At 35.2% G+C, this 19767-nt stretch overlaps 1 protein-coding gene across 28 annotated transcripts in view; it reads left to right on the forward strand.

The window, feature by feature from the left end:
* The window catches only part of MLIP (muscular LMNA interacting protein), a 212256-nt gene that overhangs the window by 58430 nt on the left and 134059 nt on the right, over positions 1-19767 (forward strand). Inside the window, exon 2 of one of the 28 annotated variants that reach the window (XM_081139648.1) lies at positions 6109-6164. The exons of the other annotated variants lie outside the window; for them this stretch is intronic. The gene's annotated coding sequence lies outside the window, so the exon portion shown is untranslated. The remainder of the gene's footprint in view (positions 1-6108; positions 6165-19767) is intronic. 28 annotated transcript variants of the gene reach the window in all.

Raw genomic sequence — 19767 nt, forward strand, 5'->3', positions numbered from 1 at the left:
GGAGGAAAGAAGGAGGGAAGGAAAGGAGGGAGGGAGGAAGGAAGGAAAGAAGGAAGGAAGGAAGGAAGGAAGGAAGGAAGGAAGGAAGGAAGGAAGGAGGGAAGGAAGGAAGGGGGAGGGAAGGAAGGGAGGAAGGAGGGAGGGAGGGAGGGAGAAAGAAAAAAAGAAACTAATACTCACCAATACTCATTATACAGAGAAAACCACTCTAGACATTTTGGGGTTTCTTGGTCTAGCCTTTCACATATATGCATGTATAAATAAGTACAGACACTAAGATGCCTTAGATATTTGAAGCACTTCAGCTCTGAAATGTCACCTTCACTGTTAATTTCCAAATAAACTGGCTTGATTCTCCTTCCCCCATACTCTGAGAAGTCTGGAGTGCCCAAAATATTCTAAAAGATTCTCCCAAAGTGTGTAACCTCAGTTTTGTACAACCTCTTGCTCGCCAATTCTTCTTTCATGGGTCCTCCACCACCCCTCTCATTGTCGCACTTCCCCTTTTCATTGTTTAATCTCGTATTAGCAGTTGCCCCTCTGACTGCGTTCCCACAAATATCACTGGCACAAAACTGCTGTGTGGAGTTGACTTTTACTAAAAGTTAGAGCGAGTGGAGATGAATTATGCAGCATAACACAGGAAGGGAAGTAACTCGATACTGAGTTCTAGACATCCTGGTCACAGGCGTTTCTGTGCCGTCACCAATGGTGGGCCTTTCTCACTTGGGCCCTGGCCACCTACCTGGCTGTAATTCCTAACCCTAACCCCTCCCCAAGACTTCTACTTGACTCCCCTTCTCATTCTGGGTCCCTGACATGCCCTTTTCCCAATTGCCTTTGCTTCTTTAGACTCTAAACCTGAAAGTTTTTATTACTTTTTTATGCAGTGCACCTAGTAGACTCTTTGTTTAATCAACTCTCCACCCTGGCCTTTCCAGGGCCCTTAGACTTTCTCAGACAAAAAAAATATTTTTAAAATATATTTATATTCCAACTTTTACAACCAAGTCAGATTAAACCCCTTTGTTAACTTCTAAATATCTTTTTATATCTATATATATTTATATCTACTTATATATAAATTTTTGTCTGAGGAAAAATTTTTGTATATTGTATATAATATAAATACATATCATGAATATGTATATGTGTGTATATATATGTGTGTATAATATATATCTTAACTACCCAAAGATACAGAAGAAACTTGGAGAGTATACTTTTTCTTTACTTTGAATCAGACCAATTATTCTTGGACAAGACTTGCTTCATCAACAGTCATTTCTGTTGGTAAAACAACATTTATTTTTCTTTTTTTATGCCCCCTTTTCCCAATCTTCCTCACTCTGACCTCATAGAATTTGTTTTAAATGAGCTATATTCCAACTCTAAGATTCATGATTTTGTAATGCTGTCTGAAGTACCCTACAAGACTCAAGTTAAGGGTTGTTTTTTATTTTATTTTATTTTATTTTATTATTTTATTTTATTATTTTATTTTATTATTTTATTTTTATTTTATTTTATTTTTTATTTTATTATATTATTATTAATTTTATTATTTTATTTTATATTTTATTATTTTATTTTTCAGATCACACATCCCCTACTGCCTCCTGAGAGCAATAGATTATATCTAATTCATCTCTGTTCATTCGCTCACCATAGCGCTTGGAACACGTAGATGCTCAGTAAATATTTAAATATTTATTGACTGCATAGACAAACCACTACATGGAGGAGTCAATGGACTGATTAAAATATCTCTTCCTCTATTTTGACCTCTTTCCTTGACTACCCACTAGTATGATCAATCTTTAGTATCAGAGAAAATATTGACCTGAAAGTTTAATTTTGAGTAGGAACAGGATCCTGGGGGAGGAGTTACCTTCTTAATCCTGAAACACCCCCAGGTCTCCATTGGTGATAGTGAAAAGGAGAGCCTTCAACATTTCTCAAATTACACTGAGTGTTTGATATAAGCAATGTGTTCAGAGTTTCAGTTGCAGGTGAATTAGTACAAAGCAGTGGAACCTCAAAATCAAAATAATGTTTGGTTCAAAGTGTTTTTATCAGAATATTTTAAGACACACTGGCTTCTCCATAGATTTTTTTAAAGGCATCTTTAATAACAACTTTACAAACAAATTTACTGGCAAAAAAATTTAGAAAATCTTATCTTGAAGCAGAGCTGATTGCTCCTTTGCCTGTGTTTTGTTGCATTTTTAAGCTTATTATTAATATTTTAAAGTAGTTTTGATATATGACAAAGAGAAATAATGAACTTTCAATATAAATCGAAACTTTTAATCTATCCCTTTCTATCTTATTTTTCTCACTTTGGCCCAGAGTTTACTATTCCAAATTTAGTGTTTATAATTTTTATGAGCATTTTATATTAATACTACATTTAGTCTATAAAATTATATGTAGTTGGTTTTATATTTTTAAAAATAATACACAAATTATATCATGGTATTTATTCTTTTATAATTTGCTTATTTGCCCAATATTATGTTGCTAAAATATAGGTATGTTGATAGGTATAATTCTAGGTTATTTATTTTATGCTTCTTACTATTTCATTGGATAAATATATGACATATTTATCTATTCTTAAATTGATAGACCTTTAAATTATTTCCTATTGTTGTCCTCTTTTCCTCTAATGTAAAACATTGATAAAATATTTATGTACATGATTTCTTGGGTTGGGTGCAGGAGCTCCTCTGGGGTATATACCTAGGGACAAGATTGCTGAGTCAACGATTGTACCCATGCTCTCCTCTAGGACATTGCCAAATTCCTCTCCAAAGTGGATTTACCCATTCACTCTCCCTTAAGCTATATGTGACATCACCTGTTGCTCCATATCCTTGCCAGCATATAGTATTGCCAATTTGGTGGGTAGGAAATAATATTTCAGTATGGGTTTAATTTGCATTTTCCTGATTACCAGTAAGATTGCTTATTTTTCTCGTTTTGTTTTTTTTCATTCATATTTCTTATTCTTTGTATTTTCTTTTATAATTTGCTAATTATTCCATTTATTTAAAAAACTGACTTGAAGAGCATATATATATATAAAAATTTAAACTTTGCTTTATTTTTTAATCTATTAGTTTTATTTTATTTTATTTTTTGCTTAATCCCTTCACATTTTTCACCCAGCCCTCCAATCCACCTCCCCTCTAACAGCCGGCAGTCTGCCCTCTATATCCATGTCTGCCTCCACCCTGTTCCCTCCTTCATTCTGCTCATCAGATTTTACACATAAGTGAAATCATATGGGATTTCTCTTTCTCTGACTGGTTCATTTCACTTAGTGTAATACTCTCTGAGTTCATCCATGCTGTCACAAAAGGCAAGATTTTCTTTGTTTTTACAGCTGAGTAATATTCCATTGTGTAAATGTACCCCAACTTTTTTATCCACTTGTCTGCTGCTGGGCACTTGGGCTGCTTCTAAATCTTGGCTATTGTAAATAATGCTGCAATGAACATAGGGGTGCATATATTCTTTTGAATCGATGTTTAGGGTTTCTTTGGATATCTTCCCAGAAGTGTAATCACTGGGTCATAGGGCAGATTCATTTTTAATTTTTTTAGGTACAGTGGTACCTCGGTTTTTGAATGTCTCTGTTGACGAACATTTCGGTTTATGAACACTGTAAACCTGGAAGTAAATGCTTCGGTTTTCGAACAAACATGCCTCGGAAGTTAGACATGCCACACAGCTTCCACTGAGTGCAAGATCCTGAGGCCTAGCTGTCAGCTGTTGATCCCTTGGTTTGCAAACATTTCAGGACTCGAATGGTCTTCTGGAACTGATTACATTCGAAAACTGAGGTACTACTCTAACTCCTTACTGTTTTCCAGAGTGGCTGCACCAATCTGCATTGTCACCAACAGAGCACAAGGGTTCCCTATTCTCTGCATCCTTACAACACTTGTTTGTTGGTTTATTGATGATAGTCATTTTGACAGGTGTGAGGTGATATCTCACTGTGGTTTTAATTTGCATCTCTCTGATGATTAGTGACATTGAGCATCTTTTCATATGTCTGTTGGCCACATGTATGTCCTCTTTGCAGAAGTGTCTATTCCGGTCCTTTGACCATTTTTTAATTGGATTGTTCCTTTTTTGGTGTTGAGTTATATAAGTTCTTTATAAATTTTGGATATTAACCCCTTTTCAGATATATCATTGGCAAATATGTTCTCCCATTCAGTGGACTATCTTTTCATTTTGTTGATGGTTCCCTTTGCTGGGCAAAACATTTTAATTTGATGTGGTCCCATTTGTTTATTTATGTTTTTGTTTCCCTTGCCTGAGGAGTTATATCAGAAAAAGTATTGGTAAGAAAGATGTTAGAGATTTTTACTGCCTATGTTTTCTTTTAGGATTTTTGTGGTTTCTAGTCTTACATTTAAGTCTTTAATCCATTTTGAGTTTATTCTTTTGAATGGTATAAAAAGGTGGTCTAATTTTTTTGTACATATCTGTCCAATTTTCCCAGCACCATTTACTGAATAGACTATCTTTACTCCATTGTATGACCTTACCTCCTTTGTCAAATATTATTTGACCACAAAAGTGTGGGTTTATCTCTGGGCTCTCTATTCTGTTCCATTGATCTATGTGTCTGTTTTTATGCCAGTGCCATACCGTTTGGATTACTGTGGCATAATAGTATAGCACGATATCAGATAGTGTGATTCCTCCAACTTTGTTCTTTCTCAAGATTGTTGTGGCTCTTGTAGGTCTTTTGTGGTTCCACGTAAATTTTTGTAATATTTGTTCTAGTTCTGTGAAATATGCCATTGGTATCTTGATAGGAATTATGTTGAATCTATAGATTGCTTTGGGTAGTATGAACATTTTAATGATGTTCATTCTTCCTATCCATGAACATGGTATATGCTTCCACTTATTTGTATCTTCTTCAGTTTCTTTAGTGACTTATAATTTTCTGAGTACAGGTATTTTACATCCTTGGTTACATTTATTCCAAGGTGTGTTTTTTTTTTTTTTTTTTAATGCAGTTGTAAATGGGATTGTTTTCCTAGTTTCTCTTTCTGATAGTTCATCATTGCTATATAAAAATGCAACTGATTTCTGGATATTTATTTTGTATCCTGCTACTAAATTTATTTATCAGTTCTAGTAGTTTTTTTTGTGTGTGGAATCTTTAGTGTTCTCTATACACAGTATCATATCCTCTGCAAATAAGGGCAGTTTTACTTCTTCCTTATAAATTCTGTTTTGAACTATGTACTCCAAATATCTTCTCCTCATCTATGGGTTAGCTTAGCATTTTTCCATCTATGGATTAACATAGCAGTTAACTCATTGTGTAATATTTTGTTTGTCTCTTTCTCTCATGAGGCTATGAATTCAAGTGTGAGCAGGAACAGACTTTTTCACTTTTATTTTCTTAGTTCCTGGCACAAAGATGACACCGAGCAAAATTGCTTGAATTGACTGGAGAGTGTCACTTAATTTAACATGGATGCTATTGTAAATTTGAATTTTTTACTTAAGGCTTTCCATTTGAAAGCACTTTTGTGAATCTTAGTCATGTGATATATACATATATATTTACATACACACACACACATATACAAGATGCCCCCCCCCCCAAATGTATGCACACACTTTGAATAATTATAAGATCAGTGTTTATTAAATACATTTCATTTTCATTTAACAGCTATTAGCTGTGAAATTGTGTATATATTCTTTTGGTACACTCTATACATACATATAATTTGAAAGAGTGACACTTTGCAACTAAGTCAAATTATGTCCTTTTATTAAACTTTGAAATAGGGCTTCCCTCAATTTCCAGGCAGAGTTTCTCTTAGAACACTAAGGTCAAGATAGGTTAATATATTCAGATGGGACTGAAAAAACAGATGTACTGCTATTTCTAGTCCTGAGCTGTTGGGGAAGGAGGGAGGTAGGAGGCATAATTGTACAATGCTTTGTCATCTTTACAGCTCATCAGTATCAGCAGCTGACACAGGCAAGTGTTTGCTAATGATTTCTATTGGCTGACACTGACTTTGTCGTTACAACCATTGCTTCCTTGACATCTCCTAGATTGACATGTGGCACCAGACTCCGTGTGCAGCTGGTACCTTGGACTTGAACGTACTGTGAGTTCTCTGGCATCGTCAGTGCAATTCCTTGTTATTGTCACTGTGTCATACCTTTGACATCAACAATTGCTGCGTCTTGTCTTTGTGTTTCTTGCTGTGTATCACAGTAGTTATGTTTTAGTTGATGGGACTTTTTATAGTAGCAGCAGGTAACATGTTAAATTAGCTATGGATTGATGCATGCTCAATTTTCAAATTGCTCAAGGAAAAGTTGATTTTAGTAAAACTTTATATAATGAGAAGTAATTTAAGAAAATTGTGGGTTGCAGTGAGAATAGTGAATTTGTAGAACTGCTTTTCATGTAACTGTTCTTAAGACTAAACTTGAGCTTATATATTCTTTTGAAATTTTAAAAATTTTAAGAAAGAAGAACTTGGGATTATAAAAATTATTATGATTTGAATGATTTGTTCTTGAAATATGTTTCAAAATGCAATTTTACCTTCTTAACATATTCTTAGTTATGTGTTGGGATTACAAAATACAGAAGTCACAGTTCTCACATTTTCCCCTTTGTCCTTCCTTGAACTTCTCTCTCTATCTCTTCCTCTCTCCCTCCCTCTCTCATCTCTCTCACCTCTCTCATCTCTATCTCTGCCCACCCCTCCCTTCTCTCTTTCCTAACCTGGCATCCAAACATTCCTCTACTCTTTAGGTGAAACTTAGCACTCAACTTTTAAAGTTTTATTACCTGTTCCCCCCATACTCCAATAGTGTCCTTTGAAACTAAGAATTATCCACAGTAGTGAAGGGAGATAAGATTGCTATTTATGGTGCTGCACATAATTACACTTACTGTTGGGTGTGTCAAGTCTATGATGATGGGATAATAAATGGGTACTGAATGTTCCTGCAGCTTTTATTTGTGAAGTATTGCTCATGCAATCAGGGTCACATTACCTAGATGTAAGTGAAATACAACAGGAGAAGAGGGTTTAGCTTATCCACCAGGAAGGCTTTCCAGAGTGATTTGATTGTTTTTCTCTACTTTATAGCAGGTGGCTATATATACACGAGCAATAGCTGGGCATTTTTTTTTTCTTTTTTCATTTTGGTTAATAAAAGAGTACTCTTTGCCTTGCAAATGCAGGCATCTTTTTTCTTCTAGAATTCTTCAAATTGGGAAGATTAACACATTTGCATTGCCTTTTCAGCTGTAACTGTTCATAATGCCCTTGTTGTAAAGGCCTTTTCATCTCATAGTTGAGGGAACATTTGAATATGAATTTTTATTCCAGAAATTCAGTGATCCTGAATTTCTGTAAATTTTGTCCCTGCCTCATTTATTTTTGTGTGTGTCAAAAAGTTATATATGGTACGACTTGAAGGTTTTTGAGATGATACTGGAAAGTCACTCTAGAAATGTGTTCAGATTCTGTAGCAAACACCCACTTCTTGGGAGACCCAATAGCATGGACAGATCTGATTTTCAGTCCACTGCACTTATCCTGTGGATAGCTTTTCACTAGTAATTGTATCCATAGGAGAATTTTTATCTTTAGTAAATCACAGGCTCTAAATGGGTGTTCCTTACATAGATAACTGAGGGACATGGCCAGGTTAACTTGAGAGTAACATCTCCACCCTACTCCCCTCTCCTGACTCTAATCTCACAGTGTCTAACTGGCTACTCTCCCAAGTGGCATCTCTAAGAGGCAAATCTCTGAGAAAGCAATATAGGATAATGTTGAAAATTATGGTGCCATGGAGTTGGAAAGACCTGGATTTGAGCTCTAGATCTATCATTTGCTTGATATAAGACCTGTGAAAGGTTATATAACTATTTTAAAAAAAAATTCTGAAGACTTTATTTTTAGAGAAGTTTAGCTTCTAATTTCTTATTTATCACGATATCATGATTCTTACCATTAACTCAGATCATGTCAAAATTCTGTGTGGGGTATTTGAAGATAGCAGGTTTCCCATTTGTAGCTAGGCTACTGGTCAACAAAAGGACTTGGAAGCCCAGCAGAGTGAGTCTTAGCAGTTTTACAAGGATAGCTGGGTAGTATCCTGTGAGAAGCCTTCACCTTACCAAGTGCAGATCTATTCCTTTGAAGAGATCATTGTGTGTAATCTCTTACAGTTGTCCTCACCTTGAGCATCTACTCATGCTCATTTTCTTATTCTTGTCCCCAGAATTTTAGTCTCATCTCAAGGCATCTCTTCCCCCACTGCCCCTTGGCAGGCTCATAGTTTATTAAACTTTATTTTCCATTATATTGGTTACTTCTAAGTCTACATTTACTATTCTCACTTCTGAATTATAGCTATACATTTCCAGTTGCCACCTGCAGCCCAATATCACCTTAACTTTATTATCTCTGTAATAAAGTGATTTCTCTTCTTTTTTTGCTAGTAGCGTTAGTGTGTCTCAAATCTATTTTTTTAAATTCCCAAATAGAATAAGTTTCTAAGCATAATCTCTATTTTTATTTATAGATACATATTTCATGTCCTTAATAGTCATTCTCAATGATTCAAAAAGTAGGAACATATATCACACATATTCCCTGAAAAACTTACTAAAAAATATAATCCAAGTAATCAAAGAATTAAAATCAGGAATTTCTGTGGGATTTATGATAGGAATTGAGTAGTATGAGCACCTTTTTAATTTAAATATATCTAACTGTTGAATAAACTCATTATGAAACCTAATGTTAAATTATAATTTTTAAATATAAAAGGTATATGATTAAAAAAAATAACTATAATAAATTGGGACAAAACAGTACCAGAATGTATAGATCTGTGTTTTTGTGAGGTATGCATAGGTAAGTTGGAAGAAAGAAAAGATGCAAAACATTTCTCATTTTTTGTTAGAATTGGTCTCTAGATATAATTTCATTTCCAAAGTTGATATATTAAAATATACTTGCTTAAGCATATAAGTATAAAGTTAAAGTACACAATTACCCAGTAATAGAAGTTAAAACAGATAATAATATGCTTTCCAAGGTATCAGAAATTATAAAATGAAGGGGAAAATATATAAACTGCAAAATACAAGAAACAACAAAGAAGAAGTGTTAGAAATAAGAGGATAAAAACAGGGTTAAAATATTTGTTATGACCATAAATGTAAAGGGAACAAATGTCTTCTTTAAGGCCCTCATGGAATCCTACCACCTAAAAAATAAAGTATAAATTTCATAGGCTGCATTCCAAAGTCTCTGTATTCTCTCCTGGACCCATCATAACCAGCCTGAACTTGTCCCACTCAGATTCATGCATCCTAAGTCCTAGATAAACTGAACTACTGGCTGTTTTCTATTTACACAGTTTTTAGCCTTAGCCTTCCTCAGATTTACCACCTTGGTAGGTTTGTTCGTTTATTTTCTATCTGTACTCACTCCATGGTTAGGTGATATAATTCAATCTCAAGGCCTTAAATGCTCTATACATCTTGATAACTCCCTCATTTATATTTTCAGACAAAACCTCACATTCAAACTCCAGACTCATATAGCCAACTTCTTACTCAACACCTTTATTTGGATATCTAAAAGACCTCTCCAGCTTAACATGTTCAAAATTCAACTCCTGTTCTTTCTTAGTGAAAATTATTTACAGTTTTTCCCTTTTCAGGCAACTCCATCTTTCTAATCACTCAGTTCCAAAACTCTGGAACCATCACTAACTTCTCTCATCTCCATACCCCACAGCCAGTCCATTAGCATCGCTGTGGCTCTCCCCTCAAAACAAATTCAGTCTCCCCAATTCTTATTTCCTCCATAGCTACTTCCCTGGTCCCAAACTAATCTTTTCCTGCCTGGATTTAGTGCAAAATTAGTGCCTCCTCTTCTCTCTGTTTCCACCCATCCCACCCTATGGTCTATTGCAGCAATTTTTCACCAATGTGCCATAAGAATGTTTAAAACATCCAATACCTGACTATTTAGTCAGGGGCACTGACCTTTTTCCCCCTTAGATTGTCAAATAAAAAATGACAACAGCCAACACAACAATAGCTGTCCAGAGTGAATGAATTATACCTATTTTTTTTGTTGTTAGATCAACAAAAAATATTTTTTGGGTGTGCTGCAGAATTTTAATAATTAGTTTATGTGCCACGAGAGAAAAAAGGGTGAAAATCGCTGGTCTTTTGTCTTCTTTTTTTTATTCTCTTGCAAAGTTTTAGGTTCTCCTACCCCCAGTCTTTCCCAGGACATCTTGTCAAAGCAAATCAGTTTAAATAAGCCAATGTGATTAATGTCTGTTGCCCCCAAATTGTCTGTACATCTAAAATAAAGTGATAGTTCAGTTGTATTTTTGCTTCAGGCTGACAAAGGATTCATAAAGCACTTGGTAACTGATATCTGTGATTTGTCGACACTAAGATAAACGTATTTGTACTAAAATGTTATAATATGAATATTCTTTTCATACTTTAACCTTTTTACATTTTATTTGATATTAAAAATATCAAAGCTACAGGAAAGTTTCAAGAATAGTACAATACATAGCTAAAATCCTTCATCTAGATTCACTAATTATTTAACATTTTAACACATTTGCTTTATATCTCTATATCTATTATCTGTCCATCTATTATCTGTCTATCTATCATCTATCTATCATCTATCTATCTATCTATCTATCTATCTATCTATCTATCTATCTATCTATCTATCTATCTATCATCTATCTATCTATCATCATCTATCATCTATCTATCTATCTATCTATCTATCTATCTATCTATCTATCTATCTATCTATCTATCTATCTATCTATCATCTATCTATCATCTATCTATCTATCTATCTATCTATCTATCTATCTATCTATCTATATCTATCTATCTATCATCTGTCTATCATCTGTCTATCATCTGTCTATCTGTCTATCTATCTATCTATCTATCTATCTATCTATCTATCTATCTATCTATCTATCATCTATCTATCATCATCTATCTATCTATCATCTATCATCTATCTATCTATCTATCTATCTATCTATCATCTATCTATCTATCTATCTATCATCATCATCATCATCTATCTATCGTCTATCTAATCTATCATCTATCATCATCTATATCTATCTATCATCTATCTATATCTGTCATCTATCTATCATCTATCTATCATCTATCTATCTATCTATCTATCTATCTATCTATCTATCTATCTATCATCTATCTATCTATCTATCTATCTATCTATCTATCTATCTATCTATCTATCTATCATCTATCTATCTATCATCTATCTATCTCTATCTATCTATCATCATCATCTATCTATCATCTATCTATCTATCTATCTATCTATCTATCTATCTATCTATCTATCTATCTATCATCTATCTATCTATCATCTATCTATCTATCATCTATCTATCATCTATCTATCTATCTATCTATCTATCTATCTATCTATCTATCTATCTATCTATCTATCTATCTATCATCTATCTATCTATCTATCATCTATCTATCTATCATCATCATCTATCATCTATCTATCATCTATCTATCATCTATCTATCTATCTATCTATCTATCTATCTATCTATCTATCTATCATCTATCTATCATCTATCTATCTATCTATATCTATCTATCATCTATCTATCTATCTATCTATCTATCTATCTATCTATCTATCTATCTATCTATCATCTATCTATCTATCTATCATCATCTATCATCTATCATCTATCTATCTATCATCTATCATCTATCTATCTATCATCTATCTCTCCATCTATTATCTACCTATCAGTCATTTTTCTTGAACCAATTGAGAGTAAGCTATGGACGTTATGACATTTCATCCATAATACTTCAGCATGGATTTTCTAAGTATAAGAAAATTTTCTTATATAACAGTTATCAAATTTAGGAAATTTAGCATAGATACAATACTGTTTTCTCACATATACTCTATATTAACTTTCTCTGTATTTACTACCTTCATCTCAAACTCATCCTTTCTTTTCTGGATCAGTGCACATTGTCCTTTATAATACAGAGTGGGGAAAAAGTAGGTTTATAGTTGTGAGTGTGTGAAACACAGAATTAATTATTGTATTATTTTTTATTAATTATTTAATTTTTATATGAACAACTGTAAACCTACTTTTGCCCCACCCTGTATTATCCTTTATGGCATTATTTCTTTTCAGTCCAGAATGCAAGCCAGAACCATGTGCTATATTCACATATCATGTCATGTTGGTTTTCTTTATATAGGACAGTTTCTCATCTTTTCTCTGTCTTTCCCGATGTTGACATTTTGAAGAGTGCAGAATATTTGTTTTGTAGGCCTTTACTATAGGTGATTTTTGCTTGTTTCCTCATGATTAGATTCAGGTTACAATTTTTCACCGGAATGAAATATAAGTGGTATATTCTTCTTATACTGTATAGGAAGGCACATGATTTCAGTATGTTCATTTAATGTTGATGCTAATGAACACTTGGTTAAGGTGGTGTCTACCATATTTGTCCCCTTTGCAATTACTACATAATCTATGAGGACCTATTATACGTCCCTGTATGAATTTCTTTTGTTTTTCATGTTGTGGTTATGGTGTCAATTCTATATCTGATTAGGTTAATTTGTTCTGTTTATATTCACTTTTAGGATCCCCTCTATTATTGTTGATTTAATTTTATGTTTTTAAATTTGTAAAGCATTAGCATGAGTTCAAAAGTGTATTTTGAGATATATCTCTCCCCTGATTTTTCCTTCCTTTCCCCACTGTAAGTAATTACTTTATTCATTTCTGTTTAATCATTTCTTGCTTTCTGTTCCTAATACAGCAGCCAGAATGATCCTTTCAAAAGAAGCACAGTGAAATCATGTTGCTGCTTTGCCCCAAATCTTCTAATAGTTTCGCATCTCACTCAGAATAAAAGCCAAAGTCCTGGTGTCTGAGAGGCCCCTGTAATCTGGCTCATTTGCAGGCACTATTGTCTCACTTCCTGTGGCCCTTCCCCAGGGTCACTCATCCTCAGCCCCACAAGCCTCTGTTCCTCAAATGTGACAAATGTTTTCCCATCTTTGGTCTTAGCTTTTGCTGTCCCCTCTTCTATCCTGTCCTCATCTTCAGGAACTCCCTATCCACCTTCCATGCTTATTATTATTATTTTTCCTCAGCACTGTCAAATTCTAACATGTCATTTATTTTATTTATTGTCTGTTTCCCTCCCCTAGAATAGAGAATCCAAGAGGGCAGGAATTTTATGTATTTAGGGCACTTTTGTATTTCCAGGACCTAGAATAGTGCCTGACACATAGCCAGTGCTCAGATCAGTAGGGAATGGCCTTTGTAAGGTCCATACCAAAATGGCATCAAAGTTAAAACAATACACTGTGGCTGCAACACTTCTGCAGCAGTGAGGGTGGAGAGTGGGGAGATGTGACAAAATCTGCCTTAGGGATGTAAACTTCTGAAGAGCTGGACATTTCAAATGTATAGATGATTTATTAATAAGAATGAACCGAATGAACCGAGGTGGGTGGTTTCATAGAGGGAACGTGTTTTAAATAAAGGAAGTGTTATTCAAAAAATAAAAAAGAAATCAGGAAGACAAAATAAAACAAATGGGAATGAATACAATGAAAGGGGCAAACAAGTCAGACAAGCAAGGAGACCCTTTTTAGGCTTTTCTACAGTGTGAGATCCTTGCCCTTTGCCAGAAGGCCTGCGTGCCAGTCGGCAGCCGACTTTCTGTCGGGCGGAAGCTGTAGTGGGGAATGTGTCCAACCGGAGAACATCTGGGTGGGTTGAACTTGCTCTTGATTGAGCTCAACTTCTTGAGCAGAGCAGCTCCCTTTGGGAGTCTTCAGAAAGAGCTATGGTGTTATTTTCACTTTAGCTCTTGTTCTAAAGATAGAATATGCACATTCTTATGCTAATGTGTTTTCCAAACTTCACACATTTAGTTTAAGCCAGGTGGTGTTAGAATTGAGGTAACATAGTTTGTCTTTTTAGAAGACAGTCCAAGGGAAAGAGAGAAACTTCTGAGAGGACTTTGAGACATCAAGCTTCCTGAACATGCCCAAAGTCAGATGCTGGAGGGTTTGGGAGGAAGAAGTGAGAATGTGACCTCAGTGGGAGGCCTGAGAAACAGGGTGAGGCACACAAATTTGAACTGGCAACGCATTTTATCCTTCTTTGCTTTCCTAGGGTTTCTGTGGCAGGTGAGGCAATCTTTATGCTCGAGTTGAAAAAGGCCAATGAGCGTGGGCAGCCATAAAGACTGTGTCATTATTTAACCTTATACACAGAGATAAATGCCACCCATCCCACTGTTATCGGTGAAAAGGGAGTATCCATCAGTAAAAGTGGGGGATCCCTTTCCCCACTGAGTGCTGGAGGTCGGATCCTTACAATATCTCGAGAAAAAGAATTTTCTGAGATTCCCATGAGAGGATGCACTTTTTATTTGTGTAGAATTACATCCTTGCATTTGCAAAGTTCTATTTCCCTTAATCTAGTCCTGGAAAATGTGCAGCTGGGGATTCAGTAGGGCTTTTTAGCCAGTGTCTAAAGCTTTCATTCTATGGTGGAGCTTGGTCCCGCTTAGCATTAGGCTATTTGCAGTCCATTAGTGCGTGGGCAAATTCAGGAGCATGAGAGCTCTGCAAGCCTGGAGCTAATGGAAAGCAAGCAAGAGAGAGAACTCCTTTGTTTAGGTGCTTAAGTATCTTAAATCTTCCACCGTTGCAGTGGCCACACCTACCCTGGCCAATGACTTGTTCTCAGGTGTGACTGACAAACAAATACCTTCCCTGTGTCACCCAGACCTTACTGAGCATGCGTCTGTTCTTCCTTTGTCCAGTCCCTTCCCCCAGGATCTGCAGGGAACAGACCTGCAGAGTTAAATTGCTGCTTTCTGGCAAAGCTGCACAAATGAATGCCTATATTATTTGGCCTCCCCTTTGCTCATTTTTTCTTACTAACAACTAAATTATAACAATGGTACCCCCACCCTCTCTCTAGTCCATTCTTTAAATTACAGGAGAGTCAAAGAATGTCTCCTGAAGCACATCTGTATATTGTATGTTAGGTAAATTCTCCACCTTGGTGGATATTAGTTACCAGTCCCTATCGGGCTCAGAAAACATTGTGTCATACAAATCAGGTACCATGCTTGAGTAGCTTAAATTATTCCTGTTGCAGTGGTCTCAAAACGAGTAAGCACATCACAGTGGTTGTGCCAGGCAGTCCATTAGGGCATGGGGAGAAGTAACTAATCTGTATTAATTTTTATTTTCACTATTTTAATTTCCATTTAGGTGCGTGTTTTACATTTTACATTGTGCAGGCATACACGCATAAAAAAATAAGTATTCATATAGTGAAAGCATGTGCTCAAGTTATTTTATTGATGGGTGCATACACCCAAAACCTTGGAGACCATTGTCCCAGTGTGGCCTTTGGTACCCTTACCTCTGCTTAAACAATATTTACGTGCTGGTACCCTGAGACCAAGGCTTCCCCCTTCAGAAAGTGTTTAATAAATACTTAAGTGCTTCCTGTGTAGTCAGCATGAGAGAGGAGACTGGCCCACACTGGAAGGAATTTTCTTTGTCTTTTTTAATGGGCACACTCGTCATTATGTTATGGATAACTCAATATATTTTTAGAGCTACTTTTAAAAAAATATATCTTGATTTCAGAGAGAGGAAGGGAGAGGGAGAGAGAGAAACATCAATGATGAGAGAGTCATTGATCGGCTGCCTCCTGCACACCCCTGACTGGGGATCGAGCCCACAACCCGAGCATGTGTTCTGACGGGGAATCGAATCACAGTCTCCTGGATCCTAGATTGATGCTCAACCTCTAAGCCACGCCCGCTCGGGCTTAATAAATTGACTCAGGATTTAAAAAATACACATATGTGAATTTGCAGAGATTCTATACACATTTAGCCATGCTGAGTTACATAACTTTAATTATTAAAAAGAGAAGTCCTTTCACGATAATAACATTTCAACAAGGCTAAAATACCTATTTTCAGGATGTAAATGCTATTGGGAATTACCTTTGCTGAGCTTTAATTTTGGACTGCTTGGTCTTTTATATCACCTGAACATTTTTGTATCCCAAGGCCATGAGATAATTTTACTCCCAGGATTTGAAGCAGAGCTTTTCCTTTTGATAGAGTGCAGAATGTGATGGAATGCACATTTCGGGTCTGAGCAATGAGGGTTAGCTGAAGGACCTGGATTTAGGACTGTCTTATTTCTAATGGATGACTCATGCAACATAAATTCTGGGACCATCTTTCACAGGATGTTCATACCTGACCATCTGAGTCTTTCAGGAATCAGAATCAGAATGCCCTTGAAACAGCATCTCAAAAAGCAAAACCAAACACTGTCCCATAACACCAGATATACTTGAAGAATTTGCTAACCCTTGAATTAAACCAAATATTGAGTTTATTTTTAAACTAAAATCTGTATTGAACAAACATTTTTAAGTATTTAATTTGAACTGCTGCCAAATTTCAACATTTTCGAAAACTATGGGACTTTAACAAAACTAGGCCATCAGTATATTCCCCGAATTAAGTTGGATTTGATCCAATGCATTTGTCTTATTTCCCTGAATTAAACCTCCTCATAGCAATAGGGTCCTCATGGTGCTTAACCCACCACAACCAATTTCTCATGAATCTTTGTTGATAGTACCTCTCCCTACCACAGTTTTCAATAACCTTGTTTCTCATTTGGAAGTATCATTCTTAGAGAGATGAAAATTAGTTGAATAATCTATCAGTTTTTATTTGTTTTCTAATTCTTTATTCATTTTCTTGTGCTGTTGCATATTAGAAGTATGAAGAAAAATGAGCTGTTCTCAAAATTCACCTTAAATCCTTGAGGGATTTAAGTTTTTTCTTCAACCCTTCCTCTGTGATAATCCCCTACCATGTAACCTCTGGCAGAAAATGCTATATAAAGTATATCTTATGCCAACTATTTTATAAGGATTTGTTGAGATACAAAAGTTATGCACAATAATTACATTGAAGATAGCTATTCTCTCTTAGAGTCAACTAGATTTACAAATGACTAAATCCTTCTCAGGAAGACACTCACACCTCCATAATCAGTTATCATGCTTGACAACCTTATTCTGTTTTTCACTTTATTTTGTTTTTGTTTTCACTTTTTATACACAACAACTTCCTTTGACAGTTAAACTGTTAATCCTTCTGACTTCAAGACAATCACTTTGATCCTTTTGATTGGAACAACTGGTTGGTATGGGCATCAGTTGTGTGCAGGGCATTCCATCTGGGTTAAATGTGTATGTGTGTGTGTGTGTGTGTGTGTGTGTGTGTGTGTGTAACAGAGATATAGAGTCTTACATGCATGTACAGGGACACACACTCACACATGAGGCAGTACAGCAGATGATATTGGCAAGTATGACTTTAAAATTCTCAAGCGATCCTAAAGTTCTAAGTAATGGAGTGCTAAAGTGATCTGCAATTATGCTGAGCATGAACTTGAATTCTATGTATTTGAGATTAATGTAGGGGAGCAAGTCACTTGGCTAGAGCAGGGTACTCAGCCTCAGCACTGTTGACATTTTGGGCTAGATAGGCCAGATAGGTCATTGCTATGGGAGGCCGACCTGTGCATCGTAGTATATTTAGAAACATCCCTAGCCTCTACCCACTAGATGCCAGCAGTACACCTCTCCCCCATTTTGTAACAACCAAAAATGCAAAACAAAATAGCCCCAGGTTGAGAACTCTTTTGAGTTGATAAATGAAAGGTAGGCCATTGGAATCTGATTTCTGAGAACACATTCCCTTCATAAAATTACAAAATTAACTTAAATTTTTGTTTTTTAAATGCACTTACTAAATACGGAAAACTAAATACTATAAAATCAATATTCCTTTTAAGGAGACATCTAATAGTTGAGGTCTCTTAAAATCTTCTTTAGTGAAGTTTGAACCAAATACTATCTCTTTGTCTATTGAGTATCAGTGTTTCCATTATAGACATTCTTCATTGACATTGAGAGAAATTCTTTATCAATTGAATATATGGGAAAATGGAGAGTGGAAAGATTTTATTCAAGGAACCTGTCCAGGAGACTGTCTGGATTAGCCTTGTCTATAAGAGTAAGGATGTGTTTTCAAGATCTGGTGGAAGAAAATTGAATGAGTTCCAAATAAAGGTGGTTTGGATGACTGGCAATGAGATCTAACCATTCCTCCACTGAGGTGAACAAACAAATGACTTGATCTTTAGAGTCTGGGACCAGTCTCAGTGCTCTTGGGATCAACTCTCATAGATCTCTTTTAATTATACTCCCACCTGATGTTTGAGAACTTACAAACATTCAGCAAATATTCCTATCTTCCTTCTTATTCCTTTGTACTTAACTAATTTCATGATTTCTACTTTTTAATTCTTCAGTTTTCAGGGTCATTTCCCTATTCAGCAAAATTGGCACTGAACTGAGCTTGTGCTTCTGAATACTAATCCATTAAGATGGTTTTCAGAAGGGAAATTGCAGCTAAGTGAAGCACTGATAATTTGTCAACCTGGATTCTTTTTACAACATGACTTGACTAGGATCTGGAATTAAATACCCAAGAGAGGATTAAAAATAGGATGGGTTTCAATTTCAGAAAGTGAATTTTTGAAGTGTCTTTCCTGTCCTTTTCATTCAATTTATCACATACCTGGCATTACCATTTCTGCAAATGAGACAGTTTCCTCTGGGGCTTCCAGATTACAATGGAACCAAAAGGGCTGAATTCTTTTGGCTGGATTTTTCTGCAGACTGGTGAGTTGCCATCTAAATGCAAATTGTAACACATTGGTCTAGAACTAGCATGTATGGTACCCTTCAAATGGAAACAAGAACTGGAAAGTCTTGCTCCTCTTACATATCTTGGTATGGATTTGATTCATTTCAATATGATCCCTTATTTGATGGTCTATTAAACATCTTATCTGGTCTTGTTTCATTTTTTGGTAGGCAAATAGTACCATGAAAATCAGGCAGGGTTTTCAGAACTTATTTCTTTGTTGATCATATTTTTCCAATAAAAATATATTAATATAGGTATAATGTCATTATACCTATAGTGTAGCAAAAGTATTATTACTATTAATATACTAATAGTGTTCTAATAATGACAAATAGCATTATAATAGAATTCATAATAGAACAGAATTCACAATAGAGTGGTTATAGTTTCTTAGTAAATGCAAGATTTTGCGATGCTGACAGGATTTGTAAGAAATATAATCCTATTGACTTTCAATCACTTCAGTGTATGGTTTGATTGGTTTTATTGAAGTGAGAATGGGCTATAGAGTTATTGAATCTTAAAGTTTCACAAAGCTCTTAGATCATCTAGTCCAATAGTTTTCAAATTTGTTAACCACAAATTCAGTGTGTGTGTTTGTCCACATAAATCTAAAACAGTTTCTGAAATAATGCTTATTCAGATATTTTCTATTAAATTCAATTCTTTTCCATTCTGTTCTTTTCTAATTCATTTAAAAATGCTGAACAGGACTCACTCATAGACATAACTCGTGGTTTGAAAAGCACTGATCTAGTCAGGTTAAATAGTTCATTAGCAGCTAAAGCAAG

Source organism: Miniopterus schreibersii (genome assembly GCF_964146895.1).
Source record: "Miniopterus schreibersii genome assembly, chromosome: 6".
In the NCBI taxonomy this organism is placed as follows: Eukaryota; Metazoa; Chordata; class Mammalia; order Chiroptera; family Miniopteridae; genus Miniopterus; species Miniopterus schreibersii.